The sequence below is a fragment of the Cyprinus carpio genome, unplaced genomic scaffold (assembly GCF_018340385.1).
Source record: "Cyprinus carpio isolate SPL01 unplaced genomic scaffold, ASM1834038v1 S000000896, whole genome shotgun sequence".
NCBI lineage: Eukaryota > Metazoa > Chordata > Actinopteri > Cypriniformes > Cyprinidae > Cyprinus > Cyprinus carpio.
Window position 1 is genome coordinate 1,731 of NW_024873620.1, and position 21,772 is coordinate 23,502.

General features: G+C 39.0%; 1 pseudogene; it reads left to right on the forward strand.

Annotated features, from left to right (window-relative positions):
• The first annotated feature begins 1,096 nt into the window (after positions 1-1,096).
• LOC122143138 lies at positions 1,097-19,243 on the forward strand (annotated as a pseudogene).
• Positions 19,244-21,772: the final 2,529 nt, after the last annotated feature.

Consider the following 21,772-nt stretch of genomic DNA (forward strand, 5'->3'; position numbering starts at 1 on the left):
CTTATTTTCCCTTTGATTTCCCCCTTTTATCCAGTTTTTTACATTCATGTACAGTACATCTCCCTTTTTCTTACCTCCCAAAATGATTTTTTTCCTTGGGTCATTTTTCATTTCCCCTTTTATCTGCTTTCTGTCTTTTCCCTCCCTCCCTTTTTTTGATGTCATTTTGTTCCCCTTTCCCCCTCAGTCTCCTAGGTGTCATATGTCTCCCTTCCAGTGATTATCTCTTTGGGTCCACTGCATCCCCGTTCTCTCTTGCCTCCATCTCTCTGATTTCCCCCAAACACCCCCTCCTTTCCCGGGTCCATTCCCCTTGTCACCTGCAGTGGGAGGTGGGGGCCGGGGTAGCTGGGCTCTGATTAGCCCCGAGAGCAGGGGGGGGAGGCTTCTGTGACATGGTGATGCTGTGCAGATGCTCAGCAGCAGTGTGGTAGTCAGAAAGACAGGCTGGCGGTTTTCCGCCGCGCTCTCTCACCGCTCGGCTCTACCTCTCCCCTCTCTCTCTCCCTCTTTCTCTCCCTCCCCCCCCCCTTTCATTTTTTCCCCTTTTCCCCTTTACGCACAAAACAAAGCGCGCCCACAGCGCCTCCGTCACACTGCAGCAGAAAGGGGGAGGGGCACACTGTGGGCCTGTCCCCTTCCTCCTCCCTCCCCCGCGTGTGAAAAGGCAGCCTGTCTCTCTCTTTTTCCTTTATCCTCTGCTTTCCTTCAAGGACTACCGCACCCAGGAAGGGCCCGGAAAAGGACCTACCACAGCACTAAAAGAATTCCACGGATCACCTCACCCCACACCTACATCCTCTTTTTTTTTTTTTCCCCCCTGCGGGTTTTTTTGTTGGGGGGGGGACGGCGCGCTCAGCACATGTGTGCTTTTTTCCAGCTGGCTGAACTGTGGTTTATTCATCCCGTTTTTCCTCCCTTTCCCCGTGGCATCTGCCCCTCTCCCCCCGCCTTCCTCCTGATAAAGCCGGACCATATCCCAGGATGCCGGGGGCAGGCTACTCTGCTAGGCCGAGCAGCATGGGCAAAGCACCGGGGGGGGGGACAGCACGGATTGGACGGTTTGTTTGACGGCGCTAACGACTCCCAGCCTCCGATGGGTGAGGACGCGAGCCCCAAAATCAATCACAGCTTCCTCCCAGACTATGTCACAGAAGGTATGTGCACACACCTGCATGATCTTCCCTCATCACATAGAAGAAGAAGCACACTTCCCCTTACACACACACACACACACACTCAACTATAATATGATCCTGTTCACCTCTCTGAAGTCCCGGTACGATAACCTTGATCTCAGCAGCTGTGCGGTAAGGTCTTTAATTCACAGTGACCATCAGACTTTGGGTCACTTGGTCCCACCACAACAACTGTTAGTGGGTAAGATGCATTAGGGAGGGACTGTTTTCCATTCAATTATTGGGCACTTGTATAGCCTGCCAGAATAAAAAACATGGACAAACAGAAACAAGATGATTGTACATTTCATGCATGTGACTAAAATCATGTAGCTTGTATTTTTTATCTAAGCAATTGCATGTAACTTAATTTCTAAAAACCTGTCTAGCAGTCAGTTTGTGTCTTTTGCAGGCCTGTACCGTTAAGCACATTTACAGAGCACAATTGCATCTATCATCGGGGGCAAGCCAGGTCTGGTGCTTATTTAGAGAAGCATCGTCAAGTACTAGCAGGAAGCAGGAGCATGACATTGTGCTTTATCAGGAGTGGCTGTCCAATGTGAAGCAAATATGCCCAGACTGACAAGCTTTAAAGTAAAAAAGTGTTTGCGTCAGACAAATCCACAGTTGTGCTGTGCTAGCCCACCCCCCCCACATGCCCATGAACTTCCTATTACTTTAGCGTCATTTGTACGTACAAAAGGATTTTTTGGCTGGGACCTGCCACCTGCAGTTGTTCACAGCCATAAATCTATTGATTTCTATTATAGTAAGCAAATTTGTATTGAAAAAAAAAAAAAAAAAAATTACAAATAGTGGTTTTATTATTTTTCAAAGCTTAGAAGAATAGTAATAATAAAGCAATATATATAGTACAAATATTGAGTAATAATTAACAACAATTATATATATACTTAGTGTAATAATTAATTTATGATTATTAATAGTATATTTTGGACATATATACCATATAATGTATATATGATATGATTCATTTATTTATTCTGCTGACAATTTTACGCTATCTTCTTTATTTCTTTGTAGCTGATGTCATTTCTACAGTGGCAGTTTAACCGACGGGGGATCTGCTGGACACAAGGGGGATAGGGGGGGCGAGTGGTCATCTTCCAGAGAGGAGACCGAGTAGGTCAGATGTGAGCAGGTACTGCAAGTGGGGGAGTTGATGATTGGGAAAAATAAAGCAGCGTTTTTTTTTAATGATTTTTTGGAGTGAATTAGATGGTGAACAGTTTGACTCTGGGGGAGGTAATAGCAAAGGTCATATATGGTTAAAAAATGCTGTGCTGCCAAAACTATTAATACAGATTAAACATGCATTTTTTAGCTATGTAGGCATTAGGGGCGCTGAAATGCTGAGGTGATTTTAATTTCCATGCCCAACGAGCCTTTTGACAGAAGTTAATAGATCAGGTTTAAAAACTCTAAAAGACTTAGTAATCAAATATTGACTTTTATCAAGGCAGTCCAGTTCACAGATGATTGTAGTCTTCTCACAGCATTGCCATCAGTGCCCTTCAACTGCATTAATCCAATTTTAACCTAGGTCCTGAACAAAAAACACTTGTTTTTTTTTAAATAACCGCCACTGAAACATACTTGAAGGTCAGCAGTACCAGAGAATCAAATGTTATTTGGCTCTTTTAAAGGCCGTTTAAAACAATCAATACGAGCAATAATAAGTCTAAATTGACAACCAATAATCGATTTAACTTAAAGGGGCATGTCATTAATTGTCATTTATGTTGCATAAAACAAACTGTTTGTAGAATGTTAGAAGCCATTTTTTTTTTCAAAGTAACTGATAATTCAAGAAAACTCTATAAAATGAAATTTAACCATATTTATGTCCGTAATTCATGTATACATTGTATTTGGTTTTCTTTCTTACTGCAGGCTAAAGGTGAATATGAGGAGCTCGGGGAGAATCCGGTGTGAGTTAAATGGTCTAAGGTACGTTCCAGAGTCACGAACCGGACTGCGACTATCTGAAGAGTTTGGAGATGGAGGAGAAGATCAATAAGATCCGCGCTGGCTGGCTTGCCACCAGGACAAAACGCTGGGCCCAACGTTACTCCTCCTCTGACCAATGGTGAATCACAAACACCCCATTAGATGTTCCATTCAGGAGTTAATCTCTAAAAAGCCTCAGAGCCCTCCCGAAAGAGTCCTCAAGGGTGTGGTCTATGTATGCCGTCGCGCTGCAGTTATTTGATTCAACTAATAACTAGTAGAAACAATAATGATTGTTGAAATAATAATATTAATATATACAAAATAACCCCGGGCTGTGTGAAATTTAATTCTATTCTTTCCTATTTTAATCAAAAATCTCATCTAGTGATGCTCTCCAGTTGCTCGCTCAGCCATAAAAAAACATAAGGTTAAGGCCCTAATATTAAATTGGCACTGTCATTATTCTGTTGCAAGAAAATCGATACCAGCTATCAGCCATGAAAGTAGTGTGGGATGAATGCAATTTGCACCGTTTCTATCATCTGTAAGTACCTTTTAATATTAAGACATTAAGAAAAGTATCGAATAAGCATGAACAATTTCCTTTTCAAGGCAACCTGCAATTAGAAAATGCCAACTAAATATGTAGTGAATGTTGTGGTATAGAAAGTCAGCCGTCATAAAAATAGATATTGGCTGATCCTTTCTCAGGTATGTTCCAACAGATAAAAACGATAAAGATATTGGAAGGTGAGCGAGTAGAGAGACAATCTTCCAGAGGCTACAATCTCAATGACGAAGAAGGGGCTAATAAAGGGTGACTCTTGCCACCGTGACCTCATTCCGGGTATTTTCACAGCTGCCATATTCAGCCCCATCCGGTGCAGAATGATGGATGGTTCGATTAGCATTGTTTTTAGTCACTGATCTTGGTCCACAATCTTATATAAATTTATTATACACAGCTATCAGGAATCTATTGTATAAGTGGCTAAGCAATGCATGCTTTGATTAAGGCAGTTTTTTGTATAATGAGACCACTAATTTGATAATTGAACAAACTGACATGAGCAAATCTGCGTATAGTATCTGTTTCCCGTTGTACAGGTATCTGTGCTAGTTTTCTCATATTACTCTGTTGGTCTTGGTTCCTTCGAAGCATGATAATAATTAATAACTCAAATCAATATTTAGAAGTCCTAATTTTTGAATTTTATTTGGTAAGTAGTCTTGTTAATAAGCTGGATAATTTACAGTCCAGCTGGTACATGTATCGCAAAAATGTAATGTCCTCTTAGGGTGACATGAGATGTGATCTGGGTCCTGATCTCCCTTAGATAATGACCATCTGACTGTACATTAACACATAATGAATGACATTTAACATTACATTACATTACACAAAAAAAAATCACTAGTTTTTATACATTCAAACAGATAGAAATGAAAAGGATATTCCCACCCCAAAATGAAAATTTTGTCATTAATCACTTACCCCCATGTCGTTCCAAACCAGTAAAAGCTTCTTTCCCCATCTTTGGAACACAATTTAAGATATTTGGATGAAAACCGGGAGGCTTGGTACTGTCCCATCACTGGAAAGTACACCTTACAACTGTCAAGGTCCAAAAAAGTATGAAATACATTGTCAGAATTAGACTTCTGCCATCAGTGGTCAGCCGTAACGTTAGAAGCACTGAAAATTACTTGTAATGATTTTTTTTGTATGCGAAGAAAACAAAAATACAACTGTATTCAACAATTCATCTCCTCTGTGTCTCTCCGGCATCACCGTTTAGCACATTTGGAAAATATCCACTGAATTAGCAAGAACGACGCTCTTCTGTGTCAGCTGCGCTGCACGGGGGGATACGAATTTCACTCAAATCAAAGGTAAATACACGTAGGAAAGCGGTTCCTTGTGAATAAAGGTCATTCTTTTTGTTTTCTTCGACATACAAAAAAGTATGTCGTGCACTTCATAACGTTCGGGTGATGGCAGATGGACTATTCTGCTGATGTCTATCATATTTTTTACTGGCCTTGGGACACTGTAATTTACCTGGGCAGGTCTAGGGGACAGTCACAAGCCTCCCAGTTTTCATCCAAAGCATCTCCTTAAATTGTGTTCGCAGACAAAACTAATCTTTTACGGGTTTGGAAACTTACAACGGGGGGGTAAGTGATTAATGACAAAATTTCCCATTTTGGGGGTAGCGATCCCTTTTAAATGAATGAATGAAATGAATATATACTACCGAGACGGGACACACGTCACTGTCCCGCATCTGTGCCAGATCCCAGGCCCCTTACGCAGTCACTTGACGCCCCGCGCTAGAGCCTCGGAGAGTTTGTTAATGATTTATTATAGGTACCGGGGATAGCGGGTTATGCTATATAGGTTATATAGTGTTACCCCTTATATTGGAGTAAACAATCTATAATAAAAGAAGCCTTCTTGATACTAAATCCATTTCCTTCAAGGGGCCGGGTCCTGAAGCCCACTCTGACACTGATGGTTGAGGTAACGGCCGAGGAGGAATCTTTGCCAACGGCCACAAATACACACGCCAACTCCATCTCAGCTCAACAGCTGATGGCGAGGACATATCTCTCTCGCTGATGATCTCAGGGTCAACATGTGGCACCTGGTTATCACCGACGCAAGCTTCAGTATCCTTCATTTCCAATTCCTCCTGTCTATTCCCTCACTAAAAAAAAAAAAAAGAAAAAGAAAAGATAAAACAAAATGCAGCCAGTCATTTATGACGCTTTTTAAACTGGCTTATATATAAAACCAAAACGTTCATCAGTTGAGTGAATATGGTATAAAAATTGTTCTGTTCATGAACTGGATTGCTGTCATTTATTTGTGTTCCTGTGGACTGGACTGAAGGCAGAGGGTTTTGTGTTCCAGATTGCCATAGCTCCTCTTTCTTTGAGCAGGGACCTTGACCTAGAAATAAAAATATCTATGGACGCATTTAAATAATTCACCAAGGAAACACTCTCCTCTAAAAACACATAATAGCTGCCTTCAGGAAAATTATTGTAGGTTGTGTGCTTATAGCTTCCATGTTATGTGTGTGGATGCACACATGTACAGTATGGTGTGTGGAGTGAGTGCTCAGAATAATAATCACGCAAACTGTAGAGATTTACACCAATCGGATGTATCCTGCTAATAATACACAGTTTATAAGCCATGGACTGTCAGAATGTGCTTGCGGTTGTAGATCTATATGTGATCTGTTTCCTTAAAAGGGAACGTAAAGCACCAAAACAAAAATATAATAAAAGTGGTCAATTTATGACCAACAGACCATAATTTAAGCCATTATTCACTGAAATTCTTCATGAAAGAATTAGTAATCTCTCAACAGAGAAGAGCAGCTTTCAGAGCTGTAAATCAGAAGCCTTTCCTTGACCCCTTCCCCTCTCAGATATTGTGGACATTAAGCCAGCCAATATGGAGAGGACCTGACGGAGGTGATAACAGCTGCAGAGTTCCACCCACAGCACTGCCACCGGTTTGTTTACAGCAGCAGTAAAGGCACGCTACGCCTCCCTGTGACATGAGAGAGTCAGCACCTGGTGACAAGCACTCCAAAAAGTAAGTATATGCTTCTTTACGTGTACTAGACTGCATTGTGTCTGCATATACGTTCAAAAGTTTGGATCCATGAAGATTTTATTATTATTTATTTATTTTTGAAAGGAATAAATGCTTTTATACAGCAAGGATGCATTAAATTGGCATCCTTAAAGGACATATATTCTATCTATATTTCAAAATAAATGCTTACCATTTTATTTGTCAAAAGAATCCTTGAAAAATAATGCATCACTGGGTGCACAGAATTATGCTAGCAGCACATTCTGTTTTCAACATTGTTATTACTAAAATCTGTTTCTTGGAGCACTAAATCAGTATATTAGAATTATTTTCTGAAGGATCATGTGTGAGATGTTTAAAATAGAAAAAGAATAGAATTCATAATAAAACAGGAGTTATTTTTAAATTGTAATATTATATTTCACAATATTCCTGTTTCTTTTACTGTATTTTGAATCAAAGAAATTGCAGCCTTGGTAACCTAGAGAGACTTCTTTGCTAGAGACTTCTTATAAAAAACAAACTTAAACTTTGAAACAGTTAGTGTATATATACCATTTTAAGGATTTACTTTCTACACTGATTACAGTTAACGTGAAAATCAAAATATATGATTCATTTTGTAATTTAATAAATTAGAAAAGGAGACAATGCACCTTAGACAGATTAAATTCTCATATTGACGATTCCCAAACATTGCCTTTAACCTTTCATTTCTTTTTTTCATGCCCCCCTAAAATCTGTAATTTCAGGAAATTCTTCACTTAGACAGGACCATGCTTGATTGTAGCGCTTAGATTAAAAAAAAAGACACCGGCTAAAAGGTTTTGTTAGATGTAGTGAGATGTAGTGAGATTTAGACTTCTAGCTGAATTAAAAGATAGCAGACCACAGTTTTTAAGTGTTTCCATTGCTTGTGATTAAGTCATAAGAGTAAAACCACTGACAACATTCACCAGCAGCTCGACGACACAAAATACTGTGATTGATAGCTAAAGTATTGCAAACATGAGTGATAAAATATGCCCCATCCTAACCTATTTCAAGTGACTATGAACTCCGTTTGAATCTGTTACTTCTCTTCACCTCGTCTTTGAGGAGCCAGAGGACCCAGGCAATCGCTCTTCTCTGAGATCCCTCTCGTCGGGGTTTCCTTTATGTAAGTTTAGCCATAGTGGACGTTTTCTGCTCACCAGAGACTACTTGATGTCAAAGTATGGGACCTCAAAATGGAGAAGGGCCCAGTGGAGACCTACCAGGTGGGTAACATGCAGGTCTTGGTATATGTCACCATAAACACATGATATTTGCAGCACAAATACTAGGCTAAACTATTTCTGGTTTATAAGGATTTTTTTTTCTTTTTTTTCACATGCAAGACACTTTTTACATTTCTATTCTAGTAAATAAGTTCATCCTAAATGGTCCTCTACTGTTGTGGGAAAGTTAGTGTTATTTATGTACCATTATAGTATTTTATACAGTAGTATACTCGTATATTAGAGTAACTATTAAAATTTTTTTATTTTCATTTTTAATTTTGTTTAAGTTTAAATTGAGTATTTTTTGTTAGTGTTTGTCAATTTCATTTATTATTTTCAATATCTGTGTTTAGCTTTGTATTTTGGTTTAGTTTTAGTAATTTTAACACTTAAATTTTTTATTCGGGCAAATACCAAGCAATCTTCTACGTTTTTCATAAAAATTGATATTTTATTTGGTTTAGCTTTTTTCGAGAACCAAAAATTAATTAAGATTTTAGTATCGATAACAAAGCTAAAATTTAATCAAATTTTAATGGCAATTGTTTTAAAAAACAGATTTAATAATTATTGATGATTTGATTCGCTTTTAGTCATTTTCGGTCTTGTTTATATTATAGTGGAATATTTTGCGTTCAGTTCTATTTTCAACCTGGTATTAAAAATTTTTTTTAAAATTTTATATTTGGGTTTTTGTCTCACCCCCTTTGTTCTCAAACCCCAAAGAATCATCAAGAAATTTCAAATTAATTCCCCTAACTTATATCCCAAAAAAAAGATTTGCATGCATCTTTAAATTATAGAAAAAAATTTAGAAGACTTTAAATATATTTATATATGAACATTCCTTGTGTTTAGGTTTACGGTACCTAAGAAGCAAACTCTGCTCTTTGATGAAAACGACTGCATCTTTTGACAAGGGTTTTAGTGCGTCTGGAACAGCACAGACAGGTAAGCATTTCTGAGCTTCTGAATTTCTTATTTTTATGCAAATATAGGACTTATTTCCTGTTTTGTACTCCCTACTCTCTTTTCTTTCACTACTCAATTGTATTTCCATTATGGTCTTTATCCTATTGTTTGCTAAATTTTCTCTCTTCCAAACTTTGTTTAATCCGCATACCTTCTGTTTTATAACCCCTATGCTTTGCTGCTCTCAACCTCAAATGCCTCCAAGTGTAATCTCGACAGGAGCATAAACAAGTTTTTTCCGGATGTTGGATTTGGAGAAATGGTCGCGGTGACCCCGAGGCATGGCGTGAGAGCAGTAACCGCGTGCCGTGCTGCGACTCGCCGTTTTCACCGGGGGCGGCTCGCGGGGTGACGTGGGGTGGACAGTCTGGACTTCACTAAAAAGATTCTGCACATGGCTTGGCCCCCCGGGTGAAAATATCATTGCCATTGCAGCAATAACAACCCTATATCTTTCAGGAAGGGGTCAACCCCGAAAACCCCGTGACAAACCTGTGTAATGCTCTTCACAGGGCCACACAAAAAAAACAACATGCACATATAAAAAAAAAATTATACTTTAAAACCCCAGGGAATTTTTGGGGCCTGTGGAGATGGAACATAGTGCCAAACCGAAAGTAAACAGATGGATTTGCAGTTAAAGCTGTTCCGGGGGAGCAGTTATGTATAGCCAATGACTTTATCGATAACTGTGGTTAATTTCAAACCCCCAAGAAGTTGTGATGAGCTACGGTACGTGGAATTTACGATCGACATTTCAGTTAGCAATCAAAGGACTGCTTTGATATGTGATGGATGGTGTTGTCGGCCAATTCTGACTGCGATCTGTGATTGACAGCTAATTTTGGGGTAAAGACCAGGAATGAGACCCCTCCATCCTCTGTGCCAGGTTTCCATGAGGAAGGTTATCATTTGCAATGGTAACAAGGGGTGTCGAGCAGTCTTCCATCCCCGTGCTTCCCAAAAAAATCCCCCAATGCATCTGCTATACGAGCACTCATTTTACTTCACATCGGAACATGGATGCCTATAAGACCCAATCACTATATCTCGCACTTGGAGGAGGTTTATTAAATTCCAGTACTTGTCTCATGCATCCTAACGGAAGGATTGATCCACTACTTCATCAGAACACCTGTCTTAACCTGGTTACACCTCATGATGGGTTACATTTACACCTGTATTTGGGTAAAAAAAAAAAAAAGAACAAGGGTATATCACACCACTAACACGCTTTCAGAAAAGCTCCTTTTCCGGGTTGTGTACAAAAGGGGAAATTACATGCTTTAGGGTCAAAACCCGATCTAGCCCCTGGTTACACAGATTTCTTGGCTCCACAGTGAAGCATGCCTTTTTTTTTTATGATTGTAGTACTCTACTGATCCTCAAAAGGAAATTTAAAACAGCCATGTGGAAATACGATGAAAATGGGGACACAGGGCTACCCAAAACAGTTTGTTAATTTAAAGAATATTCCGTAAATGCTTTACCACAAACAATAATTTTGACACATAAAACCCGTTGTTTTGTTAAAAAGCGTTTAGAGAATGGACTTTCAGTGGAAGTCTGTGGGGCTATGAAGGGTATAAAAGCAAAATGTGCAGCTTGTTTTTGTTGAAATGCTTTATTTGAGTGGTTCCAAACATTTTGACTCCAAAGCCCCTCATTGTCCACAAAAATATCTAAAGGGCACCATTTTTTCCAGTTTTTTGTAATTTACTGGGTTTGGTTTTATAAAAAAATTTTACCTCACCAAATTTTTACCCAATAAAATATTTCAGCGTTGGGATGATAAGAAAATAATGTATATCAAACATAATGTATATCAGAGTTTTAAGATTTATTACAATTACTTGTATTGGCAGGTCTAGAACACACTTTTAAAATGGGCTTCCTCATATAGGCAGGGTTGTACAAAAAACGTGGCGGAATGGTGGTTCTTTGAACAAGGAACAAAAAAAAAAAACTGAATCAGTTTATTTTAAAGGGGTGGTTGCTTATGATTTCACTTTTTTAACTTTAGTTAGTGTGTGATGTTTATGTTAGGGCTATAAAAATGTTCAATGCAAAGTTAGATTTTTTTCATCGCTCAGGACTAAAAAAAAGGCTGATAGAGAATTACAACGGAAACTTCTTCCCAGGTTTGTGACATCACTAAGCTTAATTTTACATAAACCCTGCCCCCGAGAACCGTACAACTACTGTGCGTAATGGTAATGGTGGCGTGGCGTTTCCAGTCAGCGTGCACTGGACGGTTAACCAAATCACAACATACTGGCAACGTAACCAATCTGAACCCAATTTGTGTATTCTTAGGGAGGGGCTTCATAGAACCAGAAACTCAACAGACTGTTTTGTCGAGAACAAAATAGCAGTGTAGAATAAAGGTACACATAAGAATTCTTTTTTTAAAACAAAGCATAAAAACATGTACACTGTACCCCCTAAGCACAATCAAGCCTGTGAAAAAAGCTGATCACAGCCTTTAAAAATTAGGATTCTAAGTATGCAAGTTTTAACAAAAAATCGTAGGATGCTGGTTTCTGTTAAAGAGAGAGAGAGAGGGGGGATAACACTAACCCAACAGCTGAATAAGGTTTATTTTATCTTGGTTTTGTCTTATTTAAGTCATCTTGTTGGGTCCCTAGTGGGCCCCATTCTGGTGTAGAGCCACGGCTTATATTTAATTCTTCTGTCAGAGATTATCTGTCAGTTACAAAGTTGTCAAAATCGTGTTTCTTTTAGTTTGGGACACTGGCTAGACTAATGACCTTTGGTATTGCGATTAGAATGATAATTTCAGCCCCTTTTTTATGAATTTTATTGAAGATCTCGAATATTTATGTTTTGAGGCAATAATTTCAAAAGATATTTAATTTTTATTCCCTCTATTTTGCTAATTCCTTTCTCCTTGGACTTCCAATCAGAAGAACATTAACAATCATTGAGGGTGTCAAAAATTGCATTTTGTGGCAACATGCCAAAAAATATCTACAATAGCTTATCTTATATTGAATTTGGAAAACGTTCCAACATGTAGCAACTAGTAAGTGGAATAGACCATGTGTAATGGGGAAGCTCTGCACAATGTGTTTTCTGTGACCACACAGGTGTACATGTAACTCTATCCACTGTAGAAAGAACACGGCGAGTTATCTTTCGTTTAAGGTGCCATCACCTTCTGGGTGACTTTGTTTGGTGTAGATGTGGTATGAATGTTGGTGTCGGGTAGCCATGACCGGAGTGTGATTGTTTTTTGCTATTGAACAAGCTGAATGAATGTAACATTCTTTAATGAATCCATTTTTTAAGTGTATGCTGTTAATGGGGGCTCTCAAACTGAGATAGGAGCTGTCTGCTTGCTTTCTTCATTTTCTGTGACTTTGTCCCTTTTCTGTCTTTTCTGGTCTTCACGTGTTTGTCTGTCCCATTTTTCTAGTACTCTTTGCTCTACATATACTGAGGCTGTGCCTCTTACAATCACTCCCTTTACTCTTATTTTTACATTTGTAGTTCATTCATTTTTGTACCCTGAGACAATTATTCTTTGCTTTTTTCACTCTGTTCCTCTCTTTCTCTCACACACTTTAATTCTCTTACATCCTGTTACCATGGCGATAGGCCTTCTGCCATTATGCATTCTCTCATGCTTTCCTCTCAGACATGCAGTGAAACACACACTCACATTCACAATGCAACCAGGGAATAATAGCTTGAGTTTTTCAGGGCACACACACACACACACACACTCTCTCTCTCTCTCTCTCCCACACCACACACACACACACACACACACACACACACACACACACAAATAGGCCTATACGTGCAAGCATACACACAAAAACGCATGTTTATCATTATCCAGTGTTACTAATGTGTATATCTATGATGCCTAAACATATTCTATTGACACTTAATGGAAAAAATAAAAGAGGCAAATGGTGGAATGTGATTAAATTAATATGACATCTGTACTTAGATTATACAGTTTTTTTTCATACTGCTGTTTCTCAGTCTCTCTGTCTGCTTCTGGGTATTTAACACACACACATACCTGATATGCTTATAGTAAGCTAACTGCATACTATGCAGCATCAGACCTTAGAAGGACAATAACTGCAAATCTTAAAGGCACTTTAATTCATTTTTACATTTTCACAAAAATAAAAACCTAATTCCAAAGATAATGTAAACAGGCTTTACATCCACTTGTTATATAAAACCTTTAAGGAAAACATCTGTGTAGAGATGGTTTTTCTATTTAACAAGAAGTGACATCATCAGAGTGCGAGAAAGTGTGAGATGGCTATATGAGTGTATGCAGATTTTATCAGTGATTTAAAGACTCAAATGTATTTAAAGACAGAAAAATATTATTTGAATTAACAAATAATAGATAGGCTAAGTTCGCAAAAAACACTCATTGGATAAATACCTAATACTAGTGTTCCATGCATTTATCACGACACACACACCAAATTGAAAAAACAAAATACATAAAAAAATGTGAATAAAGATCCATTTAGCACCTTACGATTGTAATCATAAATGAGTTTTAAATGTCAGGCTGAATTTATGAGGGTCAGAAAAATGTTCTTAGTCGAATCTGGTTGGGAAATCTGCTTTTTAAACATTTTGGTATGTAAACATGCATGTAGCAATCTCTGACAGCTAAAGCCATATCTTGATGCTTGTTTGCATATGTTCTGCAAATTGAATAGAATGCGATGAATGCAGAGAATGATACTCTGAGCAAAACGTGCTTATAAAAAACATGGTTAATCCCGTGGAATTGAGGGCAGTTGAAAAGGATAAAACAAATCAGTGAATAACATTAAAGTATTAATTTGTAACACTCTTGTAAATGACGACTAAATTTACGTTGTGTGTGAACAATTTTTTTTAGACGGATTAAATAAACTTTTGCATTTTATAATAGAACTGCAATAAACTATACATAACAGTCAAACGGTGTAGAATGAATTAGTTTTATTGTTGTTCAAAAAGCATTTACCAAAGCTGCATTTATTTGATCAAAAACACAGTAAAACAGTAATATTGTGAACTATTAATACAATTTAAAATAACCATTTCTATTTAAGACATAATTTATTCCTGTGAAGCTTGATTTTCAGGCAGCACATTACTCCAGGTCGTCAGGTCATGATAATATGATAATATTTGACCTGAAGGATTCATGTGACAATAATCCAGTACTTGTAATAATATTTTACAATATTAACTGTTTATACTGTATTGTAAAACAAACAAACAGCCTAGGTGAGCATAAGAGGAGTTAAAAAAAAAATTATTTAAAAAACCAGTTTCAAACTTTAGACTGGTGGTGAAGTACCAAAGAGCTTAACAATTTTTATAATGCATATAAAAAAAAAATATCAAATCTATATCCCAGCTTTCCCCATGCCACAACAAAACCCATGATCTCTAAAATAACAGAAGATATTTATTATTTATTTATCATTTTAAATGTTTCCAGAAAAATGTGCAAATGGTTTGACGCTCTTTTAAATTCTTCTGACTTGCAATGAAAAGTTTGACTGTGAATCAGATTTCTGTATGTTCATATTCTTCTACTTCTTCATTACACAGTGTCCTAGCACAGAGAAAGGGAGCAAGAAGGAAGTCAATGCAAATGGAATGGCTTTAAGCATGGTTTTCCTCCAGATTCCGTTCAATCTTGACCTGTCGTCCATCAGGAACCAAAGGAGGAGCTGCCAGTCTCAGACAGTGTATGGCTGTTCAGTTCAAATGCAGGCAGGTTTGGTACCTAACTTCCCTGCCAGCTTTGTACTGAACTCTACCCATGCTGCCGGGATCGAGAGGTTCAGCAAATCACCTGTTTAAATCGTGACTCGCCGATTAGGGAGTGATGCCGCTCTGGGCCGGATCGTCAAGTTTGGGAGACTCAATCCACCGGCATGCCGACCGGTCACTTCAAAGCGGTAACTGCCGAAGCGTTTAACGCGGGCATTGGTGTTTTTTCTAGCAAATGCCTTGTATCCGACAGAGCTCCCCCTCTTCCTGCTGGAGTGAACAGCATTGTGCGCAGTTGACAGGCTCGACTCCCGTGACATTGCAACGGCAAGATCATATGATTCTTTGGTTCACACTCGGATTAAACCGGGCACCATAGAGACACCGCAAAACCAGTCTTCCCATAAAACACTGGGTAGCAAGTTTATAACAGACCTGGAGGTGGACCTCCGTTTTACATTTCAGTACACGAATACGACGAAATTTCCGGTTCCAGGTTTGACACGATGTAGCCCTCCAGCTGATGCAGAAGAGCTGTGTTTGAGCATCCCGCGATCCTTCCAAAGAAGTGGGCCGCCACAGTGGTAACCTTCTTGCCAAGGTGATGGTTGGAGTTATACACCTTCATACCCCCACACATATCAGCATGTATAGCAACATAGACCGCAGAGAAAAATCACCGTAGTGAGGCACAGCGAGATCAGTTTCACCGGACCTAATCTGGGTGCTGGAACGGAGACATTTAGGATGGACAGGCTGAATAGCCAAAGCCAGGACCAGGGGGGCCCCCAAAGGCCCGGCACCCGAAGTAACCCCAATCGAACCATTTGAATCAGCAGCAGCCACAGGAACCCAACCAAAAAGGGGAAAGGGCCCCAAAAAGGGGAAAAAAGAGGACCTCTTAACCAAAGGGGGGGGTTCCCACGGACCCAAAATAAAAGTCCGAAAGAAAGGGATGGCACCGGAAGATAGTTTAATTTAACTATAATTTTTAAAAAAGGGGGCTGATTAGGTATGGTATGATACACCGATCCCAAAATATTATATTATATAACTTTATTTTTTTATGCAAACTGTTATTGCCCCATTGGGTTAGGTATATCTATTTTTTTTTTTTATTTTTATAATTAATACATTTTATGCCCCTTTAAACTGGTTTCTGTGACACTGGTTGTGTTTGGTTTTTTCTAGGTAAATTATTTAGTGGCTAGCAAAAGATTTTAATTTCCTCTCGAAAAATTGGGTTTAAGAAAATTTGTTGATAGCACAAGGATGATTTACAAATGCTAACAATTAGCAAGATTTTGTCATTGGGTACTTATTTCCAGAATTGCCATGATTGCAAGTTATTCTGTGTGAAAAAAAAATTACATTTCATGAAAAAAAAACCACTACATGTGAAAAAATGCGATAGATATTGAACGTATGAATAAATTAGGACAGTAAAAAGTGTTCATGTAAAATAAAATTATAAATAAACTATAACAATTTCTAGCTATTTGCCATTGTTTACAGGAAATGTAACATTGATAAAAAATTAATCATAATAATATTTTTATAATTTTAAGATATTACTGAGCAATTTGTAATTCTGCATATATATCAGCTATTTAATTGCATAGTTTTTCATATGAGTAGATAATAATATATGAATCCTATATATATATGAAATTCATTAATTCAGAATATAATTTATCACTATAATGGTATATAAATGATTCTAGAACAACCCGAAATTAGATGCAGGGGAAAAAACACAGAACCAAAATTGGCATTTGCTGTAATATTAAAAACAAAATAGTTTTTTTATTAATGTAAAGTATTACTTTTAAACGCAAAACAGTTTTTAATGTTTGATTATTTAATATTCATATGTCGTTTTTCATGTGAACTTATTTCAGCACTTTATTAAATAGACGCAAAAAATGTTGTTGGCTTTTTTTTGAAATAGAAAAAAATAAAAAATGAGTTCTTAATGAAAGGTTCGTTGACTTTGGTGTATTTAAAAATAACCACCTGGTCCAATCCAGTAATGGAAGGCTGGAGTACATTGCCGTGAGGCTACAGTAAAAAAGTTAGTTTACTTGCTGAAGAACCAAGGAGAAAAGCGTAGAGTACATGCACACAGGGTACACTTGAGCTCGCACCAGGATTCTCCCTAGAGGGATGGTGTGAAAAACATGTCCCAGCATCCTGGCCATCGCCATTTCCTTCGGCAACCTGCTGGTCAAGGCACACAAAGATGAAGCCGACAGCGCGATGTGTGTGATGATTGCACTGGAGTGTCGGTGTAAGCTGCTGCAGATGTGCTCGGCTCTGTAGCTCATTGACCCGTGATGAAGACGAGTGGCCACTGTGGAAAGGCTCGAGCAGGGAAAATCCAGAGCTTTATCTGCCTATTGGGAAGGTGAAGATCATGAAAGAACACTGAGTATTCATGGAAGTAGAGTACGGCACTCCAGGTTGTTCCAGCCAAAGTTGGACTCGGCATGTGCTCCACGTCCAGGATGGGTCGAAGGTGTGAGGAGGGCAGGTAAGGCACTGAAGTCTCTCCCACTCATTTGAGCTTCTGGAAGGGACTCTCAGTGTGAAGATGGCCATGGAGATTAAAGGAGAGGTAGAAATGAGGAGCGGATGAGAAGGCAAACAGATCAATGGTTGAGATTTGGAGATGATTTTCAAAAGAATATAAGGGCATTGACGTGTGCGTTGGGGAGAGGTGCCAGCCACTGACACCAGCACGAGATGCCAGTCAATTAAAAGTTCCGTCATCTCAAGTAATCACTGTGAAAGGGTATGCGACCCCTACAGGTTAAGGAAAGACAATGAGTCAATTGGGCATTTACAAGAGTTACGTCCAAAAGTTGGATAATAGTAATCATAATTTTGTCAATTTGTTTTCACCAGAAGTGGGATTTTATGCCCTGGGCTCTCTCATTTCACCCACTGCTCTGGTAGCAATATCATCCCCATGCCTGAATTGCCCAACTGGAATTTCGATGAGCTTATGAGTGACGGGGGCCATTCATTTTTTCCTGTAAGCAAGTATTAAGCTGGTTAAAGGGAAAGTTCCCATCATCATTTAAATAAACTCATTCATCCAAACAAAACACAAAATATATATTTAAAAAAATGTCTTTTATTTCTACAGTTAAAAAATCATCCAGTTTGCTTTGGATTTGACTGATTTCAAATTTTAGACATAAAACTGTTTTCCACAAAGACAGAACGTCAAACAGGTAAAAATAAAAATAAGGAAAAAGATAAGAATTTAAATTTTTCACGCACTCTTTAAGCGACTTTTTCATAGACAAAAAAATGAGAGTAACTTATATATCCATCCAACACCTCCAATTTTAAGTGACGTTTTGAATTTGCTGCTATGTGAAAACATCTGCACTTATCTCTGTCTCTTCCATAGCACCTCACCATTTCAAATGTGGCTACATCACTTTCTTTAACATCTTCTCCTTTCCTTTGCATTTCGGCTGAGGTCTCGGTGATTGGAGTGCACGCAATGCCTTCTGTGAAACATAGGCGAAGATGCCAAAAGGAAGAGGAGAAGAGTTAAGGAAAAGTGATGTAGCCACATTTGACAAGGTGGTGCTATGGAACGAAGACAGAGATAAGTGCAGTGTTTTCACATAGCAGCAACATTTTCAAAACGTCAATGAAAATGGAGGTGTTGGCTGGATATAAAGTTATCTCATTTTTCGTCTATGAGAAAGTCGCTTAAGAGGCGGTGGAAAAATTAAATTGTCTTATCATTTTCCTTTAACTTTTATGTTTACCTGTTTGAAGTTCTGTTCTTTTTGTGGAAAAACAGTTATGTCTATAATGAAATCCCGCAGATTCCAAAAAGCAAAATGGATGAATTTTACTGAAAGAAAATAAAAGACATTTTTTAAAATATATAATTTGTGTTGTTTGGCATGATAAGAAATGAGGTGAGTATGATGATGGTGAACGTTCCCTTTAACCAGCTTCATACTTGCTTACAGGAAAAAATGGAATTGGCCCCCGCACTCCATAAGCGTATATCGAAAGTCAGTTGGGCAATGCAGGCAGTGGGATGATATTGGCTACAGACGCAGTGGCAATGAAGAGAGCTGGACATAAATCCCACTCTTGGTGAAAACAAATTGGACCAAAAATTATGATTCGTGAGCTATTTATCCAACTTTTGGACAGTACTCTTGAAAATGCAAATGTTGACTCATTGTCTTCCTTAACCTGTAGGGGGTCTGCAGTACCCTTTCCATGTGATTATTGAGATTGAAGGAACTTTTAATGACTGGCTCTCGGCTGGTGCACGTGGCGGAGCACCTCCAGACCAAACGCAACACGTCAAGGCCCTTATCTTCTGTTTCATCATCTCCAATTCACCAGTGATCTGTTTGCCGTCATCATCCCGCTCATCATCTTCTACCTTCCCTTTATCTCCATGGCCATCTGCAAACTGAGGAGTCTTCAAGAGCAGCAAAGGTGGGAGAACTTCAGGCCTTAACTGCCCTCCTCACACGCATCGAGCCAGCCTGGACGTTGGCAGCAAGACGAGTCAACTTTGGCTGGAAAAACCTGGGCAGACCTCTACCCATGAATATAGGTGTTCTTTATGATCTTCAGCACTTCCCAGTAGCAGATAAAGTGCGATCCATGCTCTGAAGCTTTCCCACCGGGCATCTTCTTCACGGCCAATGAGGCTAATGAGCCTGAGCACCAATCATGCGGCAGGCTTACCGCACGAAGGGCAATCCACACAATCGAGGTGCGCTTCATCTTTTGTGTGCCTTGACTCAAGCCAGGTGTGCCCCGCGAACGCGGGGAGTAAGACCAAATGGCTGATGGCCGAGGATGCTGGGAGCACTGTTTTCACAACCATCCTTAGGAGAATCATCTGGTGCTGGAGGCTCAGTGGACCCTGTCTGTGCTCTACATCACTTTTCTACTTGTTCTGCAGGTAAACTAAAAACCATGTTTTTTTTTTTCATTTTTCCAGTAAAAAAAGCCAACAAAAGTTTTTTGCTATTTAAAATAAGCTGAAAAAATAGTCACAGTGAAAAACGAAATAGTGAATATTAAAGTAATCAAAATTAAAAATAGTTTGTTTAAAGAATACTTTACATTAATAAAAAAATATTTTGTTTGTAAATATTAAATGCCAATGCCCAATTTGTGGTGCTGTGTTTTTCCCCTTGGATATGAATTCGGTTGTTCTGAGCTTAATCGCATGTGTATATACCAAGATGATGGTATGTGTAATACGTTTAATTTCTGAATTAAGGATTTCATAGATATATAATTCATTAGATTCAGGATATATATCAGAAATGAAAACTTGCAATAATAAGCGGATATAATTAAGAATTAAACTTGGCAGTAATGAGCTGAAAATAGATAAAAAGAATATTTCCTGGTAAGATCAAATGGCCAAAAACTAGTCTTTCAGAATTGGTATTAGTTTTTTGTAAATTAGGGTAAGTAATATCAAGATCTATGCATTTGGCACGATGTTTAAGTGTTTTTTTTAATGAAATGGCTCGCGATGATTGTTTTGTGTGGTGCGTCAGTAACAGAAAACTTGCATAATGGAAAATTCTGAAAATAAGTACACAATGACAAAATTATGCTAATTGATTAGCATTTTAAAGCATCCTTGTGCTATCAAGAATATATGACAATTAATTCTCACAATTTTCGAGATGGCTATTCATCTATGCTAGCCAGCTAGATAATTTTACCTTTAGAAGAAAACCAATATCACAACACAGTAGTCACAGGAGAAAAAAACAGTTTGAAAGGCTTAAAATGTATTTACATATATCAAAATAAATAAATAAAATAAGATTATAGCGCTACCCACTAGGGGCAAGTAACAGTTTGCAAGTAAGTAATCAAGTTAGTATAATATACCACAGTATTATGTACTGTTGTATCAGACCATACCTAATCAGAACACTTTTGTTTAAAAATGTATAGTATGGCACGCATGAGGGGTTAAGAGGGACGTATGCTTCCTCGGTCGCCATGCCGGTCTGTTACGGGTGGTCGCGAGTTCTCGTGGTCATGATGCGGAACTCCACCACAGTTGGCGCTTATCCGCACTTGCTGTGCCTACTCCGCTTCTGTTGGCCTACCCGTTTGGCTTTGGGGTCTGATGGCGATGCTGCGGATTTCAGAGGTTAGTGGATTCCTGGGTGGAGTTGACTTAACTGCTGGTGACGCGGGCTGTGTGCGCCGTCCATGTGATACTGCGGCTTTGGACTAACGAGGACTATTCAGCTGTCCATCCTAAATGTCTTCCGGTCCATCACCCAGAGAGGTCCGGGTGAAACTGATCCTCGTGCATCACGTACGGTGATTTACTCCCCTGCGGCATATATGTATATAATGAGGAAGGTTATGAAGGTGTATAATCCACAATCACCTGGCAAGAATATGGTACACTGTGCGGCCGACGTGCTGGGCAGGGCTCGCGGGAGGGACTCTAAACCACAGCTCTTCTGAGGGCCCGACGACCATTGCGCGGGTCATCGTGTCACCTGGACCGGAATATATATTTCGTCGTATTCGTATAGCTGTAGAATGATAAACGGAGCTCAAGTCTGTTATTAAACTTGCAACGGTTGTTTATGGTGAGACTGGTTGCGGTGTGTCTCTATGTGAGGTTATCCGAAGTGTGAACCAAAGAATAATATGTCTCAGTTGCAAAATGTCACGGGTATGTTAGCCGAGCCCTGTCAATGCCACAATGCTGTTCCGCCAGCACAGAAGAGGAGGCTAGCTCTGTCGGAGTAAACCCGGGCCTTGCTAAACACCAATGCCACGTGTAAACGCTCGACAGTTACCGCTTGAAGTGACGGTCGGGCATTTGCGGTGGATGGAGTCTCACAACTTGACGATCCGGCATGGTGACATCCTCCTAAGGCGAGTCACGAGTTTAAACAGTGTTGCTGGGAACCTCGATCCGGCAGCAATGGTATAGTCAGTAC